At 32.1% G+C, this 25,372-nt stretch overlaps 1 pseudogene; it reads right to left on the bottom strand.

The window, feature by feature from the left end:
• Nucleotides 1-16,676: 16,676 nt before the first annotated feature.
• Nucleotides 16,677-16,895, bottom strand: LOC145296502 (U2 spliceosomal RNA; annotated as a pseudogene).
• Nucleotides 16,896-25,372: the final 8,477 nt, after the last annotated feature.

Here is a 25,372-nt window from a genome sequence, read left to right as displayed (position 1 = left end):
GTGTTGCCTGTGCTCTCCGCTTATCTCGGCATTGTCTCCAGTCGTGCTGGACTTCTTCTTGCCGTTGGATTCAAGCAAAACCGATTCAAGGGAGGTGGGGTTAGATATTGCGCAACCTTTCCCTCAAAGTTTTACGCGTAATTATCGTTACAGGAGGTATCCATTTTCTTTATAATTGAACGGAGGCATCGCTAGATTGCAATAATGCTATCACAAAATATTGGAGATAAAAGCAGATTCATTTCTTTTTTTTATTTATTTTATTTATTTATATATTTATTTATTTATTTATTTATTTTGCCCCGGATGTAAATTACCTTTTTTTATTATTATTATTTTGAACTAAGTAAACAAAAGAGATACACATTATTTAAGTTTTAATGTTTTTCTTGTCTTAAAATATTATTTTATCAATTAAGTAATTGTGCATTGTTTATTTGTTTCGATTTTAACCCCACCCCTTTGCATGGTCTGCTAAAATGTTTTTAAATATTGAAAAGGAAAACCGCCCTGGCAGAACACAAGTAACTATCAGGTTGACAAGAAAGTTATTGTGATTTTTAATTTTTAAATCCAAATGAACATATTTCGCATAAACAAAAAAATTGTTGATCAAAATAAGAACTATAAGAATGAGCACACTTTTGATAATGCAAAACAAATGTGTTCATGCCAGTAACGCAAAAATCTTGCGTTCTGCTGGCGATGAAATCGCTGAATACGTTTTTCATATCGCTTATGTTTTATAAGTATTTCTCACGCAGAAAATGGTTGAGATACTTGAAGAGTGGTAGGTAAGAGGTCTGAAGAGTGTGGTCAATTTGGTTTACCAATGTGCAGTCGGACATTGTTGTGGAGGAGAAAGTGCTCTTTTCTGTTGACTAATGCTGGGTGTTGTTTTCGAAGTTTCTGATGAATTTCATCCATTTCTTGACAGTGCATCTCTGTTGTAATGGTTTTTTGCATGAATTAAAAAACTCTAATGAATGAGACTGGTCACAGACCACCAAACAGTTTCGATGAAACTCTGGCTTCAGGAAGTGTCGTGGAGATTCGTCGGTGTCTAACCACTGAACTGAGCGTCGCCGGCTGTCGTAAAGAACAGACTTTTTATCGCAAGTCAAAACCCGGTAGAGAAACGGGTCGTTCTTGTTGCATAAAAGAAGAGAAGATGACACTTCATAACGGCGTTTCTTTTGGTTGTCGTTCAAATCGTGAGGTACCCATTTATCAAGATTTTTCTTATCTTTCCAATCTCTCTGAAGTGGTTGGAAATCGTCAATTGTGCGTGGACTGGATCCGACTAAGGCTCTTAATTAATCGTTGTCAACATTCGATGGCCGACCACTACGCTCATTATCTTCAAGGCTCTCCTCGCCGTCACGAAATTTCTTAAACCATCGTTGTGCTGTGCGTTTAGAAGTGGTTTATAGGCCAAAATATTCGTTGATATCGCGAGCTATTTCAGCAACTTTTCGGCCTAGCTTAAATTGAAATATGAAAATTGTTCGAATTTGCTTTTTACCCATTTGTATTGAACGTTTAGAATAGAAAACGTAGTTGTTTTAAAACGATTGCAATTTAAACGATTAGGTAGAGCTAAAACGCTCTTTAAAATGATATATAAAGAAAAGCTATTATAACCAAAACTTCATTGAAAATACATAATTTGAAATCAAAATTTAAAATTCCGCAAGAACCTTTTTGTCAACCTAATAGTTGTTAACAAATAAATTAGTTCTCGTTTTTGATTTTCTTGTATTTTTCTTTTCTGTCGGCGTTACTTTTTTGTTTCTTGCCGATTTTTGTTTTCGTTTTTTTCTAGAAACCATTATTGGAATAAAACACCATTCTCCAAAGGGAAAATGGTTAATTTTATATTAAGAAAATGAGTCCAGGAATAATCTTTAGGGTAGTTAGGCCAGTCCTCTTGTTAATATGTATCTCTTATTGTATACTAATATTTCATCACTTTCTAAAACCAAAAGCCACTCGAGGATAAAGGTTAATAAGATTGTCAGTTGAATGCTGAAACAGGATTATAAAGGACTGAGAAAGATGTTTTATTAATTCAGAGGCAGGCTCGAGAGAAATTCGGTGACACTGGACTTTAAAACGACCATATTGTAGTTTGAAGGAAGGAGTCGCAGGGTAACACGTCACACAGACCAGTTGTTTAAAATGCCCTTACACGTCTCCTTTTATTTCTATGTATTAGAACGTGTTTATTTGGGTGCATTACTTTTAAACACAAAATAAACCCCGTTATGTCTATTTATGTAAAGTTACGTATATTTAGATGTTTATTTATTTCTCTGCATAGGATTAATGCCTGACTATGATTATTGGAACACAATTGCTAGGCATAAGGGTGGGCAATGTGTGATATATTTAGTGTATTTTAGTTTTATGGAAAAGAAAACAAGTGGAAGCCCTTTTTGGAAAATTCAGACAGTTTCAACTTTGTACAATTTTACCAACAGGAATTAGAGATCATTTAACGAGTATTCCCTGAACTTAAGTCTCTTTAGGGTATTTTTAGAAGATTTTAGGGGCATAATATATGCACAAGCATTTATTTCAAAAAATCAAATATTTCAGATTTGCATTTAACTTGATCCATTCTTCTTAAGTCTCCTTACGCCTTAAATCTTAGACATATTCCAGAATCAGAATCATATAAAGGAAGTTTATTATAATTAGAATAAGGATAAAAAAAACATATGGTCCAGTATAGCTATAACTGGATTTTAATATTCATAAATGGACATTAAAGGCGGCGCAAAACTGTTCTGCTTGGCAAATTAATATTGCTGGTCCAGTATTTTACGAGTTCTTGCATTTATATAAGTTTTTATTTTCTTGTTTGCTTTATTTATTTTGTTTTAGTACAGATTGGGTCGCGGGAAACGGATGTTTTTAGAACGCTTCCTTGAGTAAGAGATAGGGAGTGAAGAAGGTAGTCTTTAAACCTGCTTAAGATGTCGTTTAGTTTGTTGTCATTTGTTTATCTTTTATGTAAAATTTTTTTGTACTTAAGAAAATTGATTTCGAATTGCTTTTCTTTTCACGCTTTTCACGTTGCTCTCGCGCTATCATTGAGTCGTGAACACCGTGTGTTTGCTTATGACTAGGGCTATGACAACAGCATATTTTTTTCATCATTTTGACTCTCGACTGTGTATCCATTGATATCATATGCTGTTATATAGAGTGATGTGGTTCTCGGTTTATTAACTATGTCTACCTGTGTCGGATATATACTCTAGAGTCAAAACAATGAAAAAAAATGCTGTTGTCATAATCCTATTTATGACTCTTACGTGAAAAAATAGTGAATTAAAAACATCCGTTTCTCGTGACTCACCCTGTATAAGAACTATTAAGAAACCGATCATGTTTATATCGTCATTCAGTGCAAGCTCATTATTTATCATGTACCAAAAATGTTTATATAGTGTATTCATGAATTGTTATTGTTTTAATGAGTCCATATTGTTTTATAAGACAATATTAATTTCAAATTATAGACGTGCTTTCCGATGGCGAAATTAAAAGGAGAGGCCTTAATGCACGTTTATTTTTAATTTCACATGATAAAAAGCCAGACAAAACCCTTCCCCATACCTCTTTTAAACATACTCGTAAAAAAATAGTTCCCAAATTAGAATCCAAAATTGGATTTTCATTTCCACATAGATACGAAATACGCCATTACACCGCGTGCAGGCTGTCTAGCTTATAATGAGAGAAAAACTACCAAATTTCCATTAAAATCCATTCACGATAAGAAATCTCTTGTCTTCCTTGAATTAAATTTAGGATCAGTAATTTATTTCCTGTAATTTCGCGTTGAATTTTCCTATTTGTTTTTTTTTTCTCTATAAACCATTTGAAGTCTATCAAGATATTCGTTCAAATACGTTACCAAGGTAAGACTAATATAGACATTTTTTCTTTACTTTTTTTTACTTATTACTTTTCATCTTTAGACTTAGCAATAGTTTATAAATTTTTCATTTTATATTTTTTCGAAAATATCTATCTCTACAAGTTTTTAATTTCGTTTTGTCAAAAGTTCTAATTCATCTTTATATATATATATGTGTGTGTGTGTGTGTGTGTGTGTGTGTGTGTGTGTGTGTGTGTGTGTGTGTGTGTGTGTAAATAATAATAGATACGATCGTATGGCGCTGTGGGAAAGAGAAATAAAGAAAACTATAGTATTAGAGAAACGTTAATGTTTCGTCCCCATTTTAAGGGCACTTCTTCAAGATGATTAAATGATTGAGGCAAATTACGTAAAAACCATCATGATCCGAAAGATTTTCACGCTACCTTTCTTGAAAAGTTGATTTAATTAAAATATATAATTATACTCCTTCCGCCCATTTTTACATGAAAAGGGGCTGTCTCCTTTCCATGCAAATAAGAAGAGTATCAGATAAGTGAAAATGAGATTAGGATAAGCCGAGACTCGAACCTTGTAAGCAAGGTTCAGAAATTAAAATGTTAGAATTTAGTCTATTGTTAAATTCTATTGGAATAGTTATTGTTTATATCGTAAAAAGAATTGATTGTTCATTCTTTTAAAAAACTGAATATTAAAAATGTCAGTCAAAGAATGAACAATACAAATAAAAAATATATTGTTAAAAAATAGGTTAGAATTATATGTTGAGAATTCTTTTGTTGTTAAAAGTGTGTTTGGAAAAACATGCATAACCACGTGAATTTGTCACGTTTGGGAAACACACTTCTGACGTCATAGACGAAGGGGAATTCTCAATATAGGAGCTAGAGTTAGTCAGATCAGGCGGAGTCAGCAGAGGAGTAGAGTCGAGAGCAGTTGAGTTGGGTTCAGTTGGAGTCAGATCCTTTGGAAGCGAAAGGAAGAACATTAAACTATGTAGATCCTAAATTTGAATTATTGCTGAGCACTTTAAAGTTGAAATAGAAAGTCGGGCACCTAATCTTGCATGCATAGATTATGATGTTATAATCATTAGATCACTATGGCCGGCTGCTACGACATTTAAAAAATAAATGTTAAAATTTCAACGCCATTTTTCGCGATTGAGATTGGCTGTGAGGTTTCTTCCTTGCTAATGGAATCAGAGATGGCTTTGTGGCTGGATTCGAATCTCCCGACCGGTAGTAGTCGTGCCACCCTGCACTAATGATTCTTAGAAAGATGAAACTCTAATATCTGTAGGTATTACAATATTATTATTATTATTATTATTATTATTATTATTATTATTATTATTATATATAAATATATATATCTTTTGAGTGTACAAACTTTAATGATAGCTATGTACCGAGAAATTTTATTAATCATGCTGAAATTACAAGAATAAAAGTGAAAAGCTAGCTGACCGGTTTAATACCTCGCTCAACAGAGCTAAAATCAAGGTTTAATATTTGAGATGGAAATATGGCGGGAGTTAAATGGGGAAAAGAAAAAGTTTTGGGTGAAGAATCAAACAGAAACTAGATGTCGTGATCGTTTTGCCAATCAAATTTCACTGGTTGTTCAACAGTGATATTTTGGGTCGAGGCTTCGTGTTGTTGTTTTTTCAACAAGACCTATGCTGTCTTCTTATCCGAAATAAATCCCTCCCTCGCAGCATAATAATTCTATTGTTTATTTATTTAAATGTAGTTGCGGAATGCACTACGTCAAGCGGAGATCACTAACCTTGGATTCTCTTATTAAACAAGATGTCTCATCTAGGATTCGACGTGCAACTTATGCACCATCAGATGGTTTGCATAATCCCTATGGTTCCGCTATTTTTGACCACTTAATAAATAACCGTGTAACTGCTTTAAAATTCGTTGTGGACTTATTTTCTGTTTTGAGCAGCTCACACTCTCCTTATCACCTGAAAATTTTAGAAACTATCTGTATTAAGTCCTTGAGACCTTTTCTTTGTAAATAAAGAGAAAATCTACTGGGACTTAATGTAGTTTCTATCTGATTTTTTCCCCAAACCTTTTTTGCACCATTTATCTCCCGCCATCTTTCCATCTTATATATTCTTTTTCCTTAATTATTATTCACTTCGACTTTCAGCGATGTGCGAAACCGTCAGCTAGCTTTTCACTTTTATTCTTTTAATTTCATCAAGATTAATAAAATTGGTCTGTACATAGCCATCATATATATATATATATATATATATATATATATATATATATATATATATATACATATATATATATAATATGTGTACATATATATATATATATGATAGTTCTCTCTCTCTCTATGTATAAATATATATGATATATATATATGATAGCTATATATATATATATATATATATATATATATATATATATATATATATATATATGCGTGTGTATGTGTGTGTGCATATATATAAAATTTTAGGTATTTAAATTTATCATTTTAAAAGGTTAATCTTCTAATATAGGATTTTTTATTGTTTGAAAACAAAGCATACAATTAAATAAATTTATTCAATTGTATTCTTTGTTTTTAAACAATAAAAACAATTCTATACCTGGAGATTAACTTTTTCAAATCATGAAATTCAAATACCTAAAATTTGATTCATTTGCTTTAACTTGTATATTATGCATATTTATTTAGCTGGGATTGTCTTCTATAAAATATTACATCTAATAATAGTTTGTAAGACCCAAAATCACTGGATTAGCATACCAGTAGATATATTTCATTTCATTTTTCTGAGGTATATATATATATATAAAGAGAGAGAGGGGGGGAGAGAGAGACTTATATGTAATATACTGAGTTCGTGTAATTCAGTAAATTTTCATATACCGGTAGGTTTTAAGCCAAAAAGCTACTAAATTATCACATTTCATAATTGAGCATTAATATACATGCGAGAAGCATTTACCTTGGTTGTGGTTACGGAAACCCCCATTTCATGTTTCTCGCATGTTTTTCCCGTTAGGGATCTCCCCCACCTCTTTTTTCTTTCTATTCAAAAAATGATACATTGCCAAAAGTGTGTTTATTCATAAGGTCTGAAGAAATGCTGGTTTTTGAAAATTTTCAAACGATGTAATGCTTGAAATTGTCGAACTGGACATTGAAACAATTGTAACATAAAACAAAATACACTTTTCGTTGCCATCAACACCTTGTCTTGAAGTCTTGATTTTGCACACACAGTATATATATATATATATATATATATATATATATATATATATATATATATATATATATATATATATACCCGTTCACATACACCTTTCACGATAAAGCTAGAACCCAGAATTAGATAGAATCAAGTAATTGCATCGACAACGACAACGCCAGACCCAAATGGGTTTCGATGTACTGCATCTCATCAGTGAGGTGCTCTGACATAGGCGCAAACCCAGGTCGTCGCACTCATGAAGTGTGCCATACTGACCACGTAACCATTGGCGTTGTCCGTTGTCGATGCAATTGCTCGATTCTATTTAATTCTGGGTTCTAGCTTTATCGAGAAAGGTTTATGGTAGCGGGTATTTATATATTTATCTATAATCTCCTCTTAATGTCTAATATATATATATATATATATATATATATATATATATATATATATATATATATATATATATATATATAATCATCTAGCATGTATATATATGCAAGCATGTATGTATATGCGTGTGGTTGTATGAATAGATACGAAAGTTGAACCCATTTCTTGCATCAACAGTAAAGTTACCCTATTTCATGTAAATTTCCCTTTACTCAAGAGAGGCACCATTTTTTTATATGCTACTTTTATATATTTGCGATATCGGTTGCAAAATTAAATAATTTGCATGCTACGTTTGTAAAAAAGGCGTTTGAATAATTGACTATAATTTGTTATTGTTTTCGTAATGTCAGGATAGTTTTGTAGTTGAGTGCAACAGACTGTTCTATTTCATTATATACTTTTTTTTTTCAAAACAAATATTTCATATTTGCGTTAAAATATTCCTATCTTTTGATGTACGGGCGTGGTTTTCAGCAAGTTTCTAAAATACAAACGGCAAATTAATTTCTTTCTCATTTTCTTTTTTTTTACGATCACCTTTAAAAGATAAAAGCATTTGTATCGAAATTACCAAAATGCGAATGTTTATCTATATAATAAATGAAAAAAAATTAAATTTGTGTTTACAGAAATATGTTACTTATGTTAAATTAATATTTCAAGCATTCAAAATAGCGAAATTTTTCTCTAAATTCGCTATTAAATATTATATTGTACCTAATATATAGTACTAATTTCAAAAGTTAAAAAAAAGACGTGCGTACCATCACCTAGAATAAAAATCAAAACATTTAGCGCTTCAGACGCATCTCCTACCGATATAGTTGTCGAGGGATACTTAACAACGTCTTTATATTAAACGACTTGAAATGAATTAAATTTGGGCATGCGCAGAAAGAAATAAAAATACATCGGCAAGTTGAAATGAACATTTTGTTTTGCGCCTTTTAATATATGCCAGTACGCATCATTTATCAATCCAAACAAAGATTTTACTCGTTATAAATTTATTGTTTTGGGTTCAAATCAATTTAAAAATGTTTGATCCATGTCCAAGTAACCTACATCTAAAATTTCAAGTGTTTAGACCCAAAATTGGCAGAAGAGTGTGGTATAGTTTTCAAAGGTCAAATCCTTGAACCTGTACCCTTTGGCAGCTAAATTTCTGGCCAAACACCGATTAAAAAGATTTTCCAAAACCTCAATAGGCGTTATGTCAAATCTTGAGTCTCTAGACCGAAAATTGACAGAGTAGTTTGGTAGGGAAATGTACACACACAGACACACAGACATTTTCACTTTTATAGGTATATAGATATACACTTACATTTCTTATATTCCACCTGAACGAAATGAACTTTTTTTTTACCATTATTGTTTCTATATTTTTCTTTTACATTTTTATGTATATTTTTTTTTATTTCCACGAAATTTTGATTACCTCTAATTTCATTAGTCTTATGTACTTTACTGTCTTCTATTTTAAGACACAATAGGTTCATTTTTTATTTTGCGATTATTAACTTCCATACGGTTTTCTACAAGTGCGCACAACTACCCCACCTCTCTTTCTTTCTTTCTCTCTCTCTCTCTCTCTCGCTCTCTCTCTCTCTCTTTCTTTACACACACATTTTTCATCATTAAAAGTCATACAAGTATATATACCCTAAAAATCAATTTTTACAAGGAGTCGATTCAAAATCACAGACCTTGTACACTCAAATGTCTCACCATACGAGGATTGTTCTAAAAGTAAAGCCTCCTATTTTTTTTACTCTAAAAGTTGAAAAGCTATGAAGACAGGAGTAAAACAATTAAGGCTAACGCTCCACCCTCATACCTTATTGTAGCAGTGAATGAGAGAGGAGCGTTTCGGTCCCCATGGACTGTGGTCAACAATTTTACTCTGCTCTATTTTAGACATAATATAATTATGGTTTTCTGCCTTTTTTTATTATTAATGGAAATATTGATTAGCTTTTCTTTCAGACGCATAGTAGTCCATGGCCAAAATTTCTAGAATTCATTAAAAGTCCATGTGTTGTACTAATTTTTCTATCGTATTTATGTAACACTTCTTGCAATATTGAAATGATTCAAACAATTGTATTTCTTTTATATATATATATATATATATATATATATATATATATATATATATATACATACACATATATATATATATATATATATATATATATATATATATATATATATATATATATATATATATATATATATATATATATACACTAAGCATTTACGCACGGTGTTGCCAGGGTGTTTGGAGGTGTATGTTGAGCAAAAGAAAAAAAAAAGCGGTAATTTTTTTTAAACTTTGACCGCTATTATGACCCCTTAACATTTATAGTGTTTCTCATGAATGTTTGGCGAGGGGGAGGGGACAATAGATTGGAGCTCAGACGAGCACTTGCCATAAAAATAAAGATAAAACAGAAACAGGCTCGCAACGTCTCTTTTGTGAGAAAGAGGTTGCAGGGAAGAGAAAAGAGTATCCTCCACTAGGCTACGAAATCTATTCTGAACTGTGTCAGGGCACATTAAGAATTTCCCAGCAGCTGGGGCAAATTTCAAAAAGTATATTTATTAACCAATGGATTGTTTGTTTGTTTTTTTGTTTTTTACTAATAGAGTAATGGCAATTAATCCAATTTCGCTCAGTTTAAATTCCCAACTTTACTCGTTTTAAAATGAATTGTTCCAAAATCAGATTCAATTTTAAATAAATACATTTCAAAAAGCGATATTCGTTTTAATGAGTTTACAAATACCTAGCGGACAATTACATTTACGTCAAGAAGACAAATAATATTTTTATTAAAAATTAAGATTTAAATTATACAATTTTATATAAGTATATTCGCTTTATCTATTTAAAGATTATTAAGGTAAAAATAAAAATTATTTTTTACAGTATGCAGAAAGAATAATGTTTCTTAATATTATTCACCTTGGTGATATTTATTGTTTATTAGGAAATAATATTATTAACATTAAAGCGATGTTTCCGATAAGGGAGGGAAGAATTGCTGTTTTCAACCCATTTAATAAAATAAATGTTGTTTGTTTTTGATTTTGAAGGTATTTTTGTTTTGTTTTTAACTTCTTACATCAAGTGGCTTCATGCCTTGTCTGGACCGATTTTCAATAAAAAAAAAATAATATCAAAAACACTTTTGAATTTCGCAAGTTCTCGCTAGTAATAATAATGATACATAGTTTGTGTGATTGTTTCGCACCGGTTCGAGATGGGTATTTCAGCTAGTTTATATGGAAACGTTTTCCAAATCTATGCCGAGCCCTCATTCTGACCCCTAAATAGGGTGAAAATTGTGTATTTATCTTTCGACATAAAATTTGATTAATGTTACAACTTAAAATGTTTACTTTGATAGACTCTGATACGAATGTGCAATTTCTACTTACAAGCATTATTTGTTTAAACCTTATCTCCATTTACAAACTGTATTCACTTTATGGCTTACCTCGCTTTTGACTCTTCTGTGTTGGCGGTAATAAAGGTCTATTCTTATCTAGCCTTTTCCACTTTATTATTTGAGGCAGCAATTAATCACATCCACTTAACTGATTTCACGTTAACTTTACTTGAATCCTATCGCAGATCTCGTCGCTCTATTTTACATGACCATTTTTACTGACAAGATGAAAAATATGAGTGTCAATTTGCAAAAGCTTTTTGCCGCGAGTTATTCTATTTCAAGTTTGAAGTTATAAAGGAATAAATAAAGTAATAAAAAGACAACAACGGTTTTCCTTTAAGGTGAATGAAAGACATACAAGAGGGGAAGAGAAAAGATGAAGAAAACGTATGCACAAATGGAAATAGTAAAAAGATGAAAACAAAAAGAGTGAAGCACCAAGGAAGAATACGAGGAATATACAAAAAAAAAAAAAAAAAAAAGGAAAGCGTACGAAAAATAAAAAAAAGAGGAATAAGAAAAGATGCAATCTGAAAAGGTGAAAACAAAAAGTATAAAGGCAGGATGGAAATAGAATATATATATATATATATATATATATATATATATATATTATACATTTGCATAAATATTTACAGTATTTACTTCGATAGTGCTTGATAGTAGGTTTGAAAAATATTTATGACATTTCAGCTGCACAGAATTTTCCGCGTTTCATCCTCTTTGGTTAGGAGCCTTGACTGTCGTACAGGCGGTAGAGTTTCAATCCTGGCTTTAGGTAGTTGCCTGTCTAGCCGCACCGATGAGCTGTGAAACAGCGAAACAGTACTGTATGTGGATGACTATAATTCTCCTTATCTTGAGTTGAGCATATTGAGAAGTGATACACGAATTACCATTAGCGTATAAAGCGATGCTCTTTGTGTAAACAAATTGAGCTTAGGTATTTCGGACGATGTCAAAACATCGTTAATTCACGACTCGCACAGCAGCCGCTGATTAGGAGCCTAGACTGTCATACAGGCGATAGGGTTTCAATCCTGGCTTGAGGTACTTGCCTGTCTAGCTGCAATGATGAACTGTGAAACAGCGAAACAGTACAGTATGTGGATGACTATATATATATATATATATATATATATATATATATATATATATATATATATAGATATAGATATATATATACATACATATATATATATATATATATATATATATATATATATATATATATATATATATATATATATAACATAATAAGTTATGAAAATAATATATATGGCCATTAAGCTACACAGAATATTCCGCATTTCATTCTCGTGAAAATTCATGAGGCTTATGCGAAAAGTTGTGGTTATCGCGCATTTATATATACGTATATGCTATTGAATATTCTACTTAGCCAATCAGCTTCCTAGTTCCACCGCGCCCATCCTCATCGTTAATTCACGACTCGCACAGCAGCCGCCGATTAGGAGCCTTGACTTTCATACAGGCGGTAGGGTTTAAATCCTGGCTGGAGGTAGTTGCCTGTCTACCCGCAATGATTAACTGTGAAACAGCGAAACAGTACAGTATGTGGATGACCTACTTTCAGGCTAGGTGTAGTTAGATATGTTATTTTGTGGCTTCGTCTATATTTCGGATATTATGTTATACATACATATATATATATATATATATATATATATATATATATATATATATATATATATATATATATATATATATATATACACATTTATTTACCAGCGGTGAAAAAACCGGAATAGAGTGCTCAATGTGTAGCCAGAGCAGTATATAAGAAATTTATTACTGTGTGTCCAGAATGAGTTTACATATTGTTTCAACTAGAGGACGATCCCCAAAGAGAGAAAATATCCAACTAGCATCGTCAGAATTCATAGATAGTGTCCATCTATGAATTCTTACGATGCTAGTTAGATATTTCCTCTCTTTGGGGATCTTCCTCTAGTTGAAACAATATGTAAACTCATTCTGGACTCACAGTAATAAATTTCTTATATATATATATATATATATATATATATATATATATATATATATATATATATATATATATATATATATATATATATATAAATAAAATAATGTACCGATTAAATAAACGAAAACGTTCATAAAATAAAAAGAAGAAAAGAGAAATACAGATCGATATGAAAATACAAAATAAAGAAGAGAAAGGAGATAAAATTAAGGAAATAAATCTTGTAAGGAGAACTGCGAGTTCTTGTAAGTATTAACTGTCAGTTAATAGAAAAGAATCTTGTAAGTATTAACTGTCAGTTAATAGAAAAGAATCTTGTAAGTATTAACTGACAGTTAATAGAAAAGAATCTTGTAAGTATTAACTGTCAGTTAATAGAAAAGAATCTTGTAAGTATTAACTGTCAGTTAATAGAAAAGAATCTTGTAAGTATTAACTGCCAGTTAATAGAAAAGAATCTTGTAAGTATTAACTGTCAGTTAATAGAAAAGAATCTTGTAAGTATTAACTGTCAGTTAATAGAAAAGAATCTTGTAAGTATTAACTGTCAGTTAATAGAAAAGAATCTTGTAAGTATTAACTGTCAGTTAATAGAAAAGAATCTTGTAAGTATTAACTGCCAGTTAATAGAAAAGAATCTTGTAAGTATTAACTGTCAGTTAATAGAAAAGAATCTTGTAAGTATTAACTGCCAGTTAATAGAAAAGAATCTTGTATGTATTAACTGTCAGTTAATAGAAAAGAATCTTGTAAGTATTAACTGTCAGTTAATAGAAAAGAATCTTGTAAGTATTAACTGTCAGTTAATAGAAAAGAATCTTGTAAGTATTAATTGTCAGTTAATAGAAAAGAATCTTGTAAGTATTAACTCCCAGTTAATAGAAAAGAATACTGAATGAAAGAATTCTCACCAAAGAAAAATGAAAGAAATATGTATCGCCAAATTAAGATAATAGAACTATTCCAAGAAAGGGGTGTCGTCAAAGAAAAATGAACGAAAAGAATCCTGTACACAATGAAAGAAAGTATTGTTATAAAAGAAAAAAATGGAGTAAAGATATTTCGTAAATGTAAAAAAAAAGTAATTTTATAAAAGAAAATAAAAGATGATAAGAAAAAGAAAAGAAAACAAGAAATCTCGTCAAAAGAAAATGAGAAAAAGAAGTCTTGTCAAGACAAACAAGGCCGATAGGCATTAGTCGCGTGCTCTTGAGTAATGAATGAATGCTTGAATGTAGGATTGACATTAAATTATTAAAGATAAACTAAAATGACCGGAAAATGGCTGAAATGACTTAAATAAATAAAAAGTAAATGACTAAGAATGACTTTAATGAACTTAAGAATGAATTGAATAACCTTAAGAATGACTTGAATACTTAAAAAAATAACTGGAATCCTTCAAAAACAACTTGAATGATCTGGAGAATGACTTGAATGGCTTTGAGACTGACTGGTTGTAAAGTAGGAGATCATTTTACATTAAATCAATACAAAAAAATGATCCCCCACTTTATATCACAAAAATTATTTTATTTAAGGAATTTGAAACGTTATTTTCGTATTCAGGAATCCGATATAATAAACAAAAAGGAATAAAAAGTACATGTGTTACGGACCGACTGACCGACTGAGCGACTTATAGAGTTGCTTGCACACAGCTAAAAATCTATTCTGTGGTATGCAGTTTTAAAAAAACTATCCTCCGTCGGTCGGTCCATAACACATTTACTTATTAGTTACAAACAAGTGCAGCATCAGTTAAGAATAGATACTACACTTTGATCTTAGCCATGTGGCCAAGGAAAAGTTACATTTTGGACAAGTTTCAGAAAAGTCTAATGGATAGGTAAAAATTTATGGGGCAAAAAGTGTCATTATTTGCCATTTTGGTACATTTTTGACCCCTTATGAGCCTCTTGGAATGCTGAATACCAGTGACAATGGAAAAACTATGCAGTTTTACACCGTAACACATGTATATTTGAGTTCAGCACCATGGGAGTGCACTATATAGATATACATATCAAGTTTTTTATTGAGAAATATGAAAAAAGGGCATTTTTAGCACTAAAAGTCCCCGAGGAATGCAAAGCAGAATTTTGCTAGGATCACCCATACTGAATTTATATTAAGAACAATGCGTATTTTGGACAAGTTTCAAAAAAATGTAATGGATAAGTCAAAATTTATGGGGCAAAAAGTGTCATTTTTTTTTTCAATTTTGGTACATTTTTTACCCCTTATGAGACACTTAGAATGCTGAATACTAGTGAAAATGGACCTTAACACATGTATATTTACATTCAGCAACATGGGAAACCACTATATAGACATATCAAGTTTTTGTTGAGAAATATGAGAAACGCACCAGAAGAAAGGGCGTTTTCAGCACTAAAAGTTCCTGAGGGATGCAAAGCATACTTTTGCCAGGGTCACCCATACTGAATTTATATTAAGAACAATGCCCTCCACATTTTGGGCAAGTTTCAGAAAAATCTAATGGATTGATCCATTATGTTACGGGACAAAAAGTGTAATTTTTGGCCATTTTGAAGCATTTCTTACCTCTTTTGAGTCCCTGTAGGCGAAATGGGAATTTCTGCAGAAAAAATACTTTTTACTATGCACATCTATATATTGAAATATAATTTGTGACAAAATTTCAGGAATAAACTAATGGACGGTTATCCATCAATCGTCCGGACTAAAGGATAGACAAACCCACCAAAAACATAGGTGCCGCTCCGATAAATTTGGGGACCAACATATTACTCTATGCCCCTTGGTTAAAAAACGAGCCGCGCATACATGGTCCCCCTCTGTACGAAATATAGTTTTAAAAATTGGTGCTGCATGAGAGTCCCAAAAAGGTGTGTTTTCTAGCTCTAAAAGTACCTGGGGGACGCTAACCAGAATATTACCAGGGTCACCCATACTAAATTTATATTAAGAACAATGGCCTCCACATTTTGGGCAAGTTTCAGAAAAGTCTAATGGATAGGTTAAAATTTATATAGGAAAAAAATGTCATTTTTTTGCAATTTTGGTACATTTATGACCCCTGATGAGCCCCTTGGAATACTGAATACCAGTGACAATGGACAAACAGTGCAGTTTCACACCTTAACACATGTATATTGGAATTCAGCAACATGGGAAACCACTATATAGACATATCAAGTTTTTGTTGAGAAATATGATAAACGCACCAGAACAAAGGGCGTTTTCAGCACAAAAAATCTCTGGGGGACGCAAACAAGACTTTTGCCAGGGTCATCCATACTGAATTTATATTAAGAACAATGCCCTCCACATTTGTAGCAAGTTTCAGAAAAATCTAATGGATGGATCAAATGTTACAGGACAAAAAGTGTCATTTTTTGCCATTTTTTACCCCTTTTGAGCCCCTGTGGGCAAAACAGGGTTTTTCGCAAAAAAAAAGGAAGAAAAAAAATTTATTTTCCTAAGTACATTTATATATTAAAATATAATTTGTGACAAAATTTCAGGAAAAACTAATGGACGGTTATCCGTCAATCATCTGGACTAACAGACAGACGGACCCATTGAAAACATAGGTCCCTCTCTGATAAATCGGGGGACAAAAATGTTACTCCATACCCCAAAAAAATAAAATGTAAATGTGTTACAGACCGACCGATTGAGTGACTTGCATGCGACTAAAAATGCCTTGGCATGGAAAGGTTTCCCCTTCCATTGCCAAGGAAAAGTTACAAATGTAAGTGCAGCATCTGTTAAGAACATATACTACACTTTGAGCTTAGCCATGTTGCCAAGGAAAAGTTACAAACGTAAGTACAGCATGTAGTAAGAACAGATACTACACTTTGATCTTGGTCAAAAGGCCAAGAAAAGGGTATTTATTTGCTCCCCCACCGAGCAAATGAAGCACAACGCCGATTTTTAAAGTGAGGAGTGAAGGGGAAATGGGGACCAACTCCCCGGGGAGTAGGGGAGCTGGATAGTGACAACATGACCCGACATATGGTCTTTGCTTGCAGTATCTGCCGGAAAAGATACTATACTTTGATCTTGGCCAAAAGGCCAAGAAAAGGGTATTTATTTGCTACCCCACCAAGCAAATTAGGTACAAGGCCGATTTTTAATGTGAGGAGTGAAGGGAAAATGGGGACCAACTCCCCGGGGAGTAGAGGAGCTGGATAGTGACAATTGGTATGAAGGGTTGCCCCTACATTGACCAAGATCTTATATGTGCAGCTGCCCCCACATATGGTTTTTGCTTGCAGTATCTGCCGGAATAGATACTACACTTTGATCTTAACCAAAAAGGTCAAGCACAAATGTGTTACGGACAGACCGACCGACCGACAGTCCGACCGACCGACGGACCGACGAAATGACTTATAGAGTCGCTTGCACGCGACTAAAAAGAAACGAAGTCTTGTAAAAAGAAAATGAATAAAATAAGTTAAAGAAAAATAAAAGAAGTCTCGTCAAAAGAAATAAGAAAGAGAAGTCTCGCAAAAAAAGGAAGTCTTGTAAAGAAAATTAAACAAAGGAGTACAAATAATAATTTCAAGATAAAATGGAAGAAAATAATACGCTCCAATAACAATGAAAATAAAAATGAAAATAAAAGGAAACGGTTTTATAAGTATAATTCAAAAACAGGAAGTTGATAAAAAATGAAAGAAAAAGGTACATTAAAAAATAAAAGGACTAATTAACATAATAAATTGAAAGGAAAAGAGAGTACAGATGTGCATATAAAATTACTAGCTGTATATACTCGACGTTGCCCGGTCAAAACATATTGCCAGGCGGATGATATTTGTCGCACACTATTTAAAATACACCGATTATCCTAACTTTTTACAAAAACTGAGTTAAAAGATAGATTTAGAGGGAAGCATAGAACACATCCATCTTGGTCTATGAAAATCAAACACGAAGTATCTTCCATGACTAAATCGAGACATAAATCCCCTATCTTGAATAAATAAGCTTACTTCCGGTTTGAAACTCAACCGTTGTCAGCTATTTATAATTGAAAATAAATTAAATTAAATATAAATTAAATTTAAAAGTATATTAAACGAATCAACTTTAAATAATATTAACGGTTCTATTACAATAAACAATTTAATAACGTCGAGCTAATTCTTAAAATAGATTTTCTTTAATGTAATACGCAAATGAGTTTTCTCATTGAATGTGGATTTTCCATTGAATAAATAGTATATATATATATATATATATATATATATATATATATATATATATATATATATACATGCTGGATGAAAATGTATATAAGTCCTATTCCGGCATGAAATTAATTCATGAAACAGCGTATAAAAATATATCATATTAAATAAATTTTGGATAATTAAACAAACAGATAGGGAAACGATTATATTGTAATAGATACGTATAATGATATCTGAATAAACAGAAAATGAGGTAAATTATTTTAAATATGTGTTTTACATTACCCGGCCTAGGTAAGGATTTTTTTTCCATATACATGCTGTGAATTTCCTGTCCTAGGGAAGGTACAATTATTTCATACATATGTTGTGTAATACCCGTCCTATGGAAGGTAAAATATTCCTTTGCTCAAGATGTCAAATGATATGTGGACATCAAAAATGTTTCTATCTTAAGAATACCAGGTACGTTCAAAATTTGTCTTATTGTCTTATACGGAGCTGAGCAACGCCGGATGGCCTTGAAAGTATATACGTCTATTGATATCTAAATAAACAGAAAATATATTTAGCTATGAAGAAAAGTATGCGATTATAAAAGTAAAAAGATGTTAAGATAAAAAGGAAAGTCACATCTGTAGAAAACCAAAAACAAGAAAAGATGTGAAAAAGTATGAAAAAATGACGTGGAAATAAAAAGTAGAATATTTATATTAAATTGCGTTTTTTTTTAATTTATTTTTTTTATTAAAGAAGACAGTTGTATATATAATGAGTGGAAATAAGATACGCACGTAAACAATAGATTTATCGATAGTAAATAAAGAGAAAAATGCGTGAAAAAAAAGGAAAAAATTTGTACATGATGTCATTCTTCGTTTTACATCTTTTTTGTTTCCTTTTATGTGGAAATCTTTTTCAACCTAGATATCTTTTTCGTTTACTTTTATCTAGAAATCTTCTTTTCCCCCCTTTTCTTTACATGTCTAATCCCTTTCTGTAGCACAGTTTTTCAGTGCGGCTAGATTTGCAACTGCCGTAAGCTAGAATCGAAACTCAACCGCTTAGACGACAGTCGACGCTTCTAACAAGTATGATGCCGCTAAGTAGGTAGGTGTAATTACGATGATCAACATTGTCCAAGCGCCTTAAGCTCCATGTGTTTATACAAAGAACACTGCATTATTGGACGCTAGTCGCAGTTTATTTCACCCACCAAGATGCTCAACCTAGAAAAAGGGAAGAGCTTATTATAATATACTCTACTCTGTATTGCGTATTGAGCTTTTCTAATTCGGTTTGGATTACATTTTCTATATATAAATACTGCTATTTGTATTAGGCTTAGGTTTACGATTGTGTATATCAGGTAAACACTACATCCCTTTGTTTTCATCAATATGTGTGTGTGTGTGTGTGTGTGTGTGTGTGTGTGTGTGTGTGTGCGTGTGTGTTTAAAGTTTAGAAATAAATTTGGAATTTTTTAAATATTTTATGAATTTTAATATTTTTTTCTTATTCTGTCACTGTCTCATATATTGTTTTGTATAATTTTTAGTCTTTATTGCTTTTTGGTCCCTTTTCTCTTTTATCCCCATTATATCGTCGCCGCTATAACAGTGTGTTTTTTTTTTAATCCCAATTCTAAGCTCCAAATTTTTTTCCATTTCTAATCTGAATGTCTTCAAAGTCGTGTTGTCTTTTTTATCTTTACATTTATATAAATGGCGGGATTTTGCTCCGCTTCTGACGAGAAGCATTTAGCTTCGAAAGGCCATCGCCTAAAGAGGTTTTCTACCTTATTCCTTTTTCTGTAACCCTTATTGACTTGATAATATAATGAATTTCCTACGTAACTTTACTCTTATCTTCTTAACGTATTCTATTGCTTGCTTCTCTTAATCTGGTAGAGCTTCTTTTATCTAGATACACTTACCTTCCCAATGAAACTTTATTTTGCAGTTTAATTTCACTGCATTAAATGTATATATATTTTTATCTCTTTGTCAAATGTTTCACGAATGCGCACGCGTGGCCGTTAAACATGACATCTTCTTTATGTTAAGAATAAGCAAGTTTGAAACAATTTTTAAAGATTATGTCATGCTGGTCTTACGTTTATCGTACTTGACTCACTGTTTTAAGATTGGACCTTGAAATCAATATATATATATATATATATATATATATGTATATATATATATATATATATATGTATATATATATATATGTATATATATGTATATATATGTATATTCATTTCTTATGTAGCATATTTTCCTTTCTCATACAAACATCATTCCTAGTCAATACTCATAGAATAAGAAACAGAAGAAGATGTGCAATTAAAAGGAAAAGAAAGAGAAAGAAAACAGAATTAAAGAAAAAAGAAACGTATTCATAAAAGAAAAAAGAAAAAGGCTAATAAAAAAGAGAAAACAATAAAACAATAAGGAAAGACCTGACAAGAACTGATAACAAAACAGGAGGAAAAGATAGAGAAAATAATATGGATCGTAGAGAGACAGAAAGAGAGAGAGAGAGAGGGGGGAAGGGAGGGAGAAAGAGAAATGGTTACGAGAAACTTTTACAAAAAAAATCACGTCATTGAGTCTGAGAAAGGGAGATAAGTGGGAAGAAGAAAAAATGAACATGTTAAAAATGACAGATTGATTGATAGAAAAAAAAACCCAAACGATAACACAAAACAAATGAATACAAAAAAAATGGAAGAAAAAAAAAATATACACACGAAGAAAAAAAGTAAAAATAAAGATCCAACATATTCGAAAATTATTGTCTGTTGGCTGTATTTAAAAACTATCTCCTGTTGGTTTCCGTCCATTTTCTCCTTGGCGATTATCTTATATTTATCGCTGACATATTGTCATGTTAATCATTCTAACTCAGTTATTTCTTCTTCATCTGTCATGTGGGGTCTTTCGCGCTCCCTGATTGGTCAACTAAGTCTTGCCTATTATTATCTTCATTATGAAGCTTCGTCGCCATTATCAGATGACCAGCAGATACGTGTATTTTCTGGGCGCAAATATTTAATAGTTTTATGGATCTATATTATAATTTAATACTTTTTCTTTGTCTGGCTCTCTGTTGCCCACTTATAGGCTCCAAAACAACTCGAGAAAATTGCATCAAATTTGGAATAAAACATCCTCGAAATATCATGTAGGGCATAGAAAAAGACAAACGTTGGTTTATTTTTACTCTTTTCCCCTACGTCGTCATCAGAAGAATTAAAATGCGATTCTATTACACCTCTATACACCAACACACATTGCAGACATTGCCAAGGCTGCAGCAAAAAGAAATCGGGCCCTTTTCACTATACTAATAAGCTAATCACATCTGACAGTATCCTGTATCTCTACAAAGACACCGTTCGCCTATGTGTAGGGTATTATAGCCACATTTGGGTTGGTGCATCTACTATTAGTTTCTCCCTCTTAGATGGGGTCCTAAAAAGAGTCACCAGCCTAATAGGTTCCTCGTGCATTATCAACCAAGCTCCAACCCCTTTCTGGTAGGTGGAATCCCTGCAATTTGGTTTTTTTTTTACAATTCTTTTAATGGAATGTGCGTTGACGGACTCGTAGCACTTGTGACTTCATCACCGCCCTCGACATAAATACCTCCGACTAACACAACAAGTAACACATTTCATCATCTTTACTGCAGAGGTCCTTAGATTCTACTTTAATAGTTTCTTCTCTCAAACCATTAGACTTTGGAACTTTTTCTATGTCGCTTGTTTCCCTGACATTATTAACAAGCAGCATTGTAAAAGTAATACAGACATCTCACGGCTCATCCCCCTACGTAGTGCAGCTGTAAACATCCCTCCCAAATAATAATCTTTCGCGTCCAAGTGGCAATATGCCTTGTTTGAGGTGACTAAGTGTAATAACAAAAATATCTGGAAGATTTATAAAACCAGAGGCATGTTTCATGCCTTAGAATGGTTGTTAACAACACTATATAAATCTAACATATAGCGTGTTAGGATGGCTAAGTATTTTATTGCATTTCAATAGGTACTACTATTATAGAAATACAAAAGAAAATAATTTCTCATTCTGTACTACGCCATGCAATGAAGAACTAGATGACCATAACGCTTTCAAATATGGACGTGTGGTGATTTTACGTAAAAAAATAAATAAAATCCTACTCTAAAATGTATATACACTGTAACATGCTGATTTACAATTCCTCAATCTTTGCAGCAATTCTGACAGCACTCCTACACTGACTTTTTAAAGACAGCAATAATGTATCAATAAAATAAAAAAATTAAACTGAGAATCGATGTTAAATCTGAAAGTGGGATTTATCACCCATTCCGTGGCTCTTAGTTTTATATTGTAAATGAACAACTTCTAGTATATAAACAGGTGAAGCGTGCATGGTCCCCCGTGAGTGCACAGTGAACGAGGCATAAAAAATGACTAAGTTAAGCATGTGCCCCTCCCCATTTAGCTCCAAAAGTCCCCAAGGCCTTAATATATTTAAATGAGTCCAGCACCATGCAAAACTGCTAAATAGGCATGCACAGAAAATTCTCGACAAATATCGTAAAATAGTCCCCAAAATGGAGTGTTTTTATTAGCCTTAAAAGGGCCCCTTGAGCACACTTAAGACTTATCGCGAAGTATAGACAAACAAAATTATATAGAAATTAGTTAGTTACAACTTTTCAGAAAGTTTTATAAAAGTCCAAGGCATCATTTTTTTTTTTAATAAGCACAAAAGTATTAATTTTAGCCCTTTTAACATGAAAGGCATCCCTAGGAAGGAAACCGGAGTTTTCCTAGAAAACCCGTTCTGTTACTTTTTTACTCACATCATGTTTAATGTTTGTGCAAAGTTTTAAAAAGTTCCAAGGCGTAGTTATTGAGAAAGGTACGAACGGACGAATGGACGAACGGACGAAGAGTTAATTTACAGGTCCACCCTCCTTTTGTTGGGGAACCAATAAATAATAAAAACAAATAAATAAATTTTATTATTGTTATTTTATTGTCAAGAAAACATTTAAAGAATCGTTTTGGAATCGGAAATTCGGCTCTTTTTTCCGATTCCGATACCGATTCCGATACCGATTCCGATACCGATTCCGATACTCCAAAAGTTCAGATTTTTTCGATTCCGATTTCAATTATTCGTCCCAACATATATATATATATATATATATATATATATATATATATATATATATATATATATATATATATATTTAATTTTCAAGTATTTCCAATATGTTGACATGTAATCGCACAAAAGATAAAAGTGTTCCGTTGAAAAAGTGGGGGAAAGGAAATGATTTTGCCCAGGTCTTATTACTTCCAATATTGCTAATAGTAAAAACAATGCATACGTATAGGCTCCAAAATTACTCGATACAATTGCATTAAGGTTGGAACGAACCACACATGGCATGCTATAAGTGCTATATGGATTCAGAATTATACTACGTTAACCATTGCTACTACTACTACTACTACTACTACAGCTATTTCTGATAGTAGTAAAATATATTATCGGTCCAAAACACCTGATCAAAATTATACTAAAGTTTGCTTGCATCAACGTTCACATAAAACGTGTATCATATTTATAGGTGTCTCAAATTTACAATAATATTACTGCTATACTTAATACTCATTACACAAATAATGATAAAAAATAGGTTAACCTTGGCTTATAAGCTTTAGACGTGTTGTTGGTTCTACAATAATATAATTGCAGGAATTTATTCTCTATAATTATAGAGGCAAAGGCACTATATGAAAGGAATGACACAAAGTTTATGCAAACAAAAAAACAATTAATTTTATTGACAACTTAAAGGTTGAAGTAGGGTTCCCTCTATCGTGCCAGAAGATTACTCACACCTGAGAGTATTCTGTACATCTGCAAAACCACCATTCGCCCTTGCATGGAGTATAGTTGCCACAAATTCACCTTGGACAGTTGTTCCGTTGCCTTATATCCTTATATATGGTGCATCATCCACTAGCCTCTTTCTCTTGGATAGGTTCCAAAAAAGAATCTTAAATCAAATAGGTCCCATTTTGTCAACTAAACTCCAACCACTGTCCCATCGCCACAATGTTGCATCTCAGTGCCTGTTTAACAAGTATTTTAACGCATTGTGCTCTGTTGAATTCGTTATGCACTTGTGTCTCCTCAACGTACATATCACCGACAAAACCGTTTACTAACAAAATCACACCCATTCACTATGACTTACCTAAATGCCAGAAAGCTTTCTATAATAGTTTCTTCCCTCGAACAGCTAGACTGCGGAATTCCATTCCTGCTACCTGCTTCCCTGACTATAATGATATGCAGAAATTTAAATGTTACGTAAACCAAAATCTTGTTAATATTTTCTTGGCATGGTATCAAATAGTAGCACCTTATGTTCAAGTGGCGATTTACCTTGCTAGACGCGGACGTGAGTAAAAAAAAAAAAGACAGTTAAAAATGTAGTGTTGGTAATTAACCAGAGTTCCGATTGTCCCAAGAACGTTCTGAGTGAAAGGAAAGCTGTTTTGTCTGAACGAATTTGCGTCTAGCGGTAAGTGCAAATAGGCATTGTAGATGTGTGTATATTTGTTTGTCGTTTTGTCAGCGAAAGATAGTTTGAGTGTGAATGTGTTTATGTGACTTCAGTGAGTGTGTACGTGTATCTTGTTGCGTAGATGTGTGTAGAGATATTTCTATTTACGTGTGTGTGTGTACGTGTGTATGTACGTGTGTGTGTATGTATATTTATATGCATTGATTTATGATATAGTTATATATTTTTTCTATTAAAATTTCTCTACTTTTGACGCACGTATAAATTTAAATAACTTAGTATACTTATAAATTTGATTAATTTCGGATGAGTAATATATTTAAGTGTTTTCTTAGACATAAAAGAGTTATTTCCCTTGCATCGTTACTTAGAAATTATTTATTTTACTTAGTTAGTTTTCCTTTTTGCTTTCGGAACTCAACCATATTTTTTTATTAATACATCGGTGATAGACGTAATTAGAACAGCCGAATTTTTGCATCCTTGACCTATTACATCATATTGATATTTATTTGCACCCTGCTTTTTTTTTTTTTTTTTGCTTTTTTTTTTCTTTCTTG

The sequence above is a fragment of the Euprymna scolopes genome, chromosome 16 (genome assembly GCF_053919585.1).
Source record: "Euprymna scolopes isolate OS-2025 chromosome 16, ASM5391958v1, whole genome shotgun sequence".
NCBI classification, from domain to species: Eukaryota; Metazoa; Mollusca; class Cephalopoda; order Sepiida; family Sepiolidae; genus Euprymna; species Euprymna scolopes.
The sequence above is the reverse complement of the archived record's forward strand: the minus strand, read 5'-3'. Positions and strand labels throughout refer to the sequence as shown.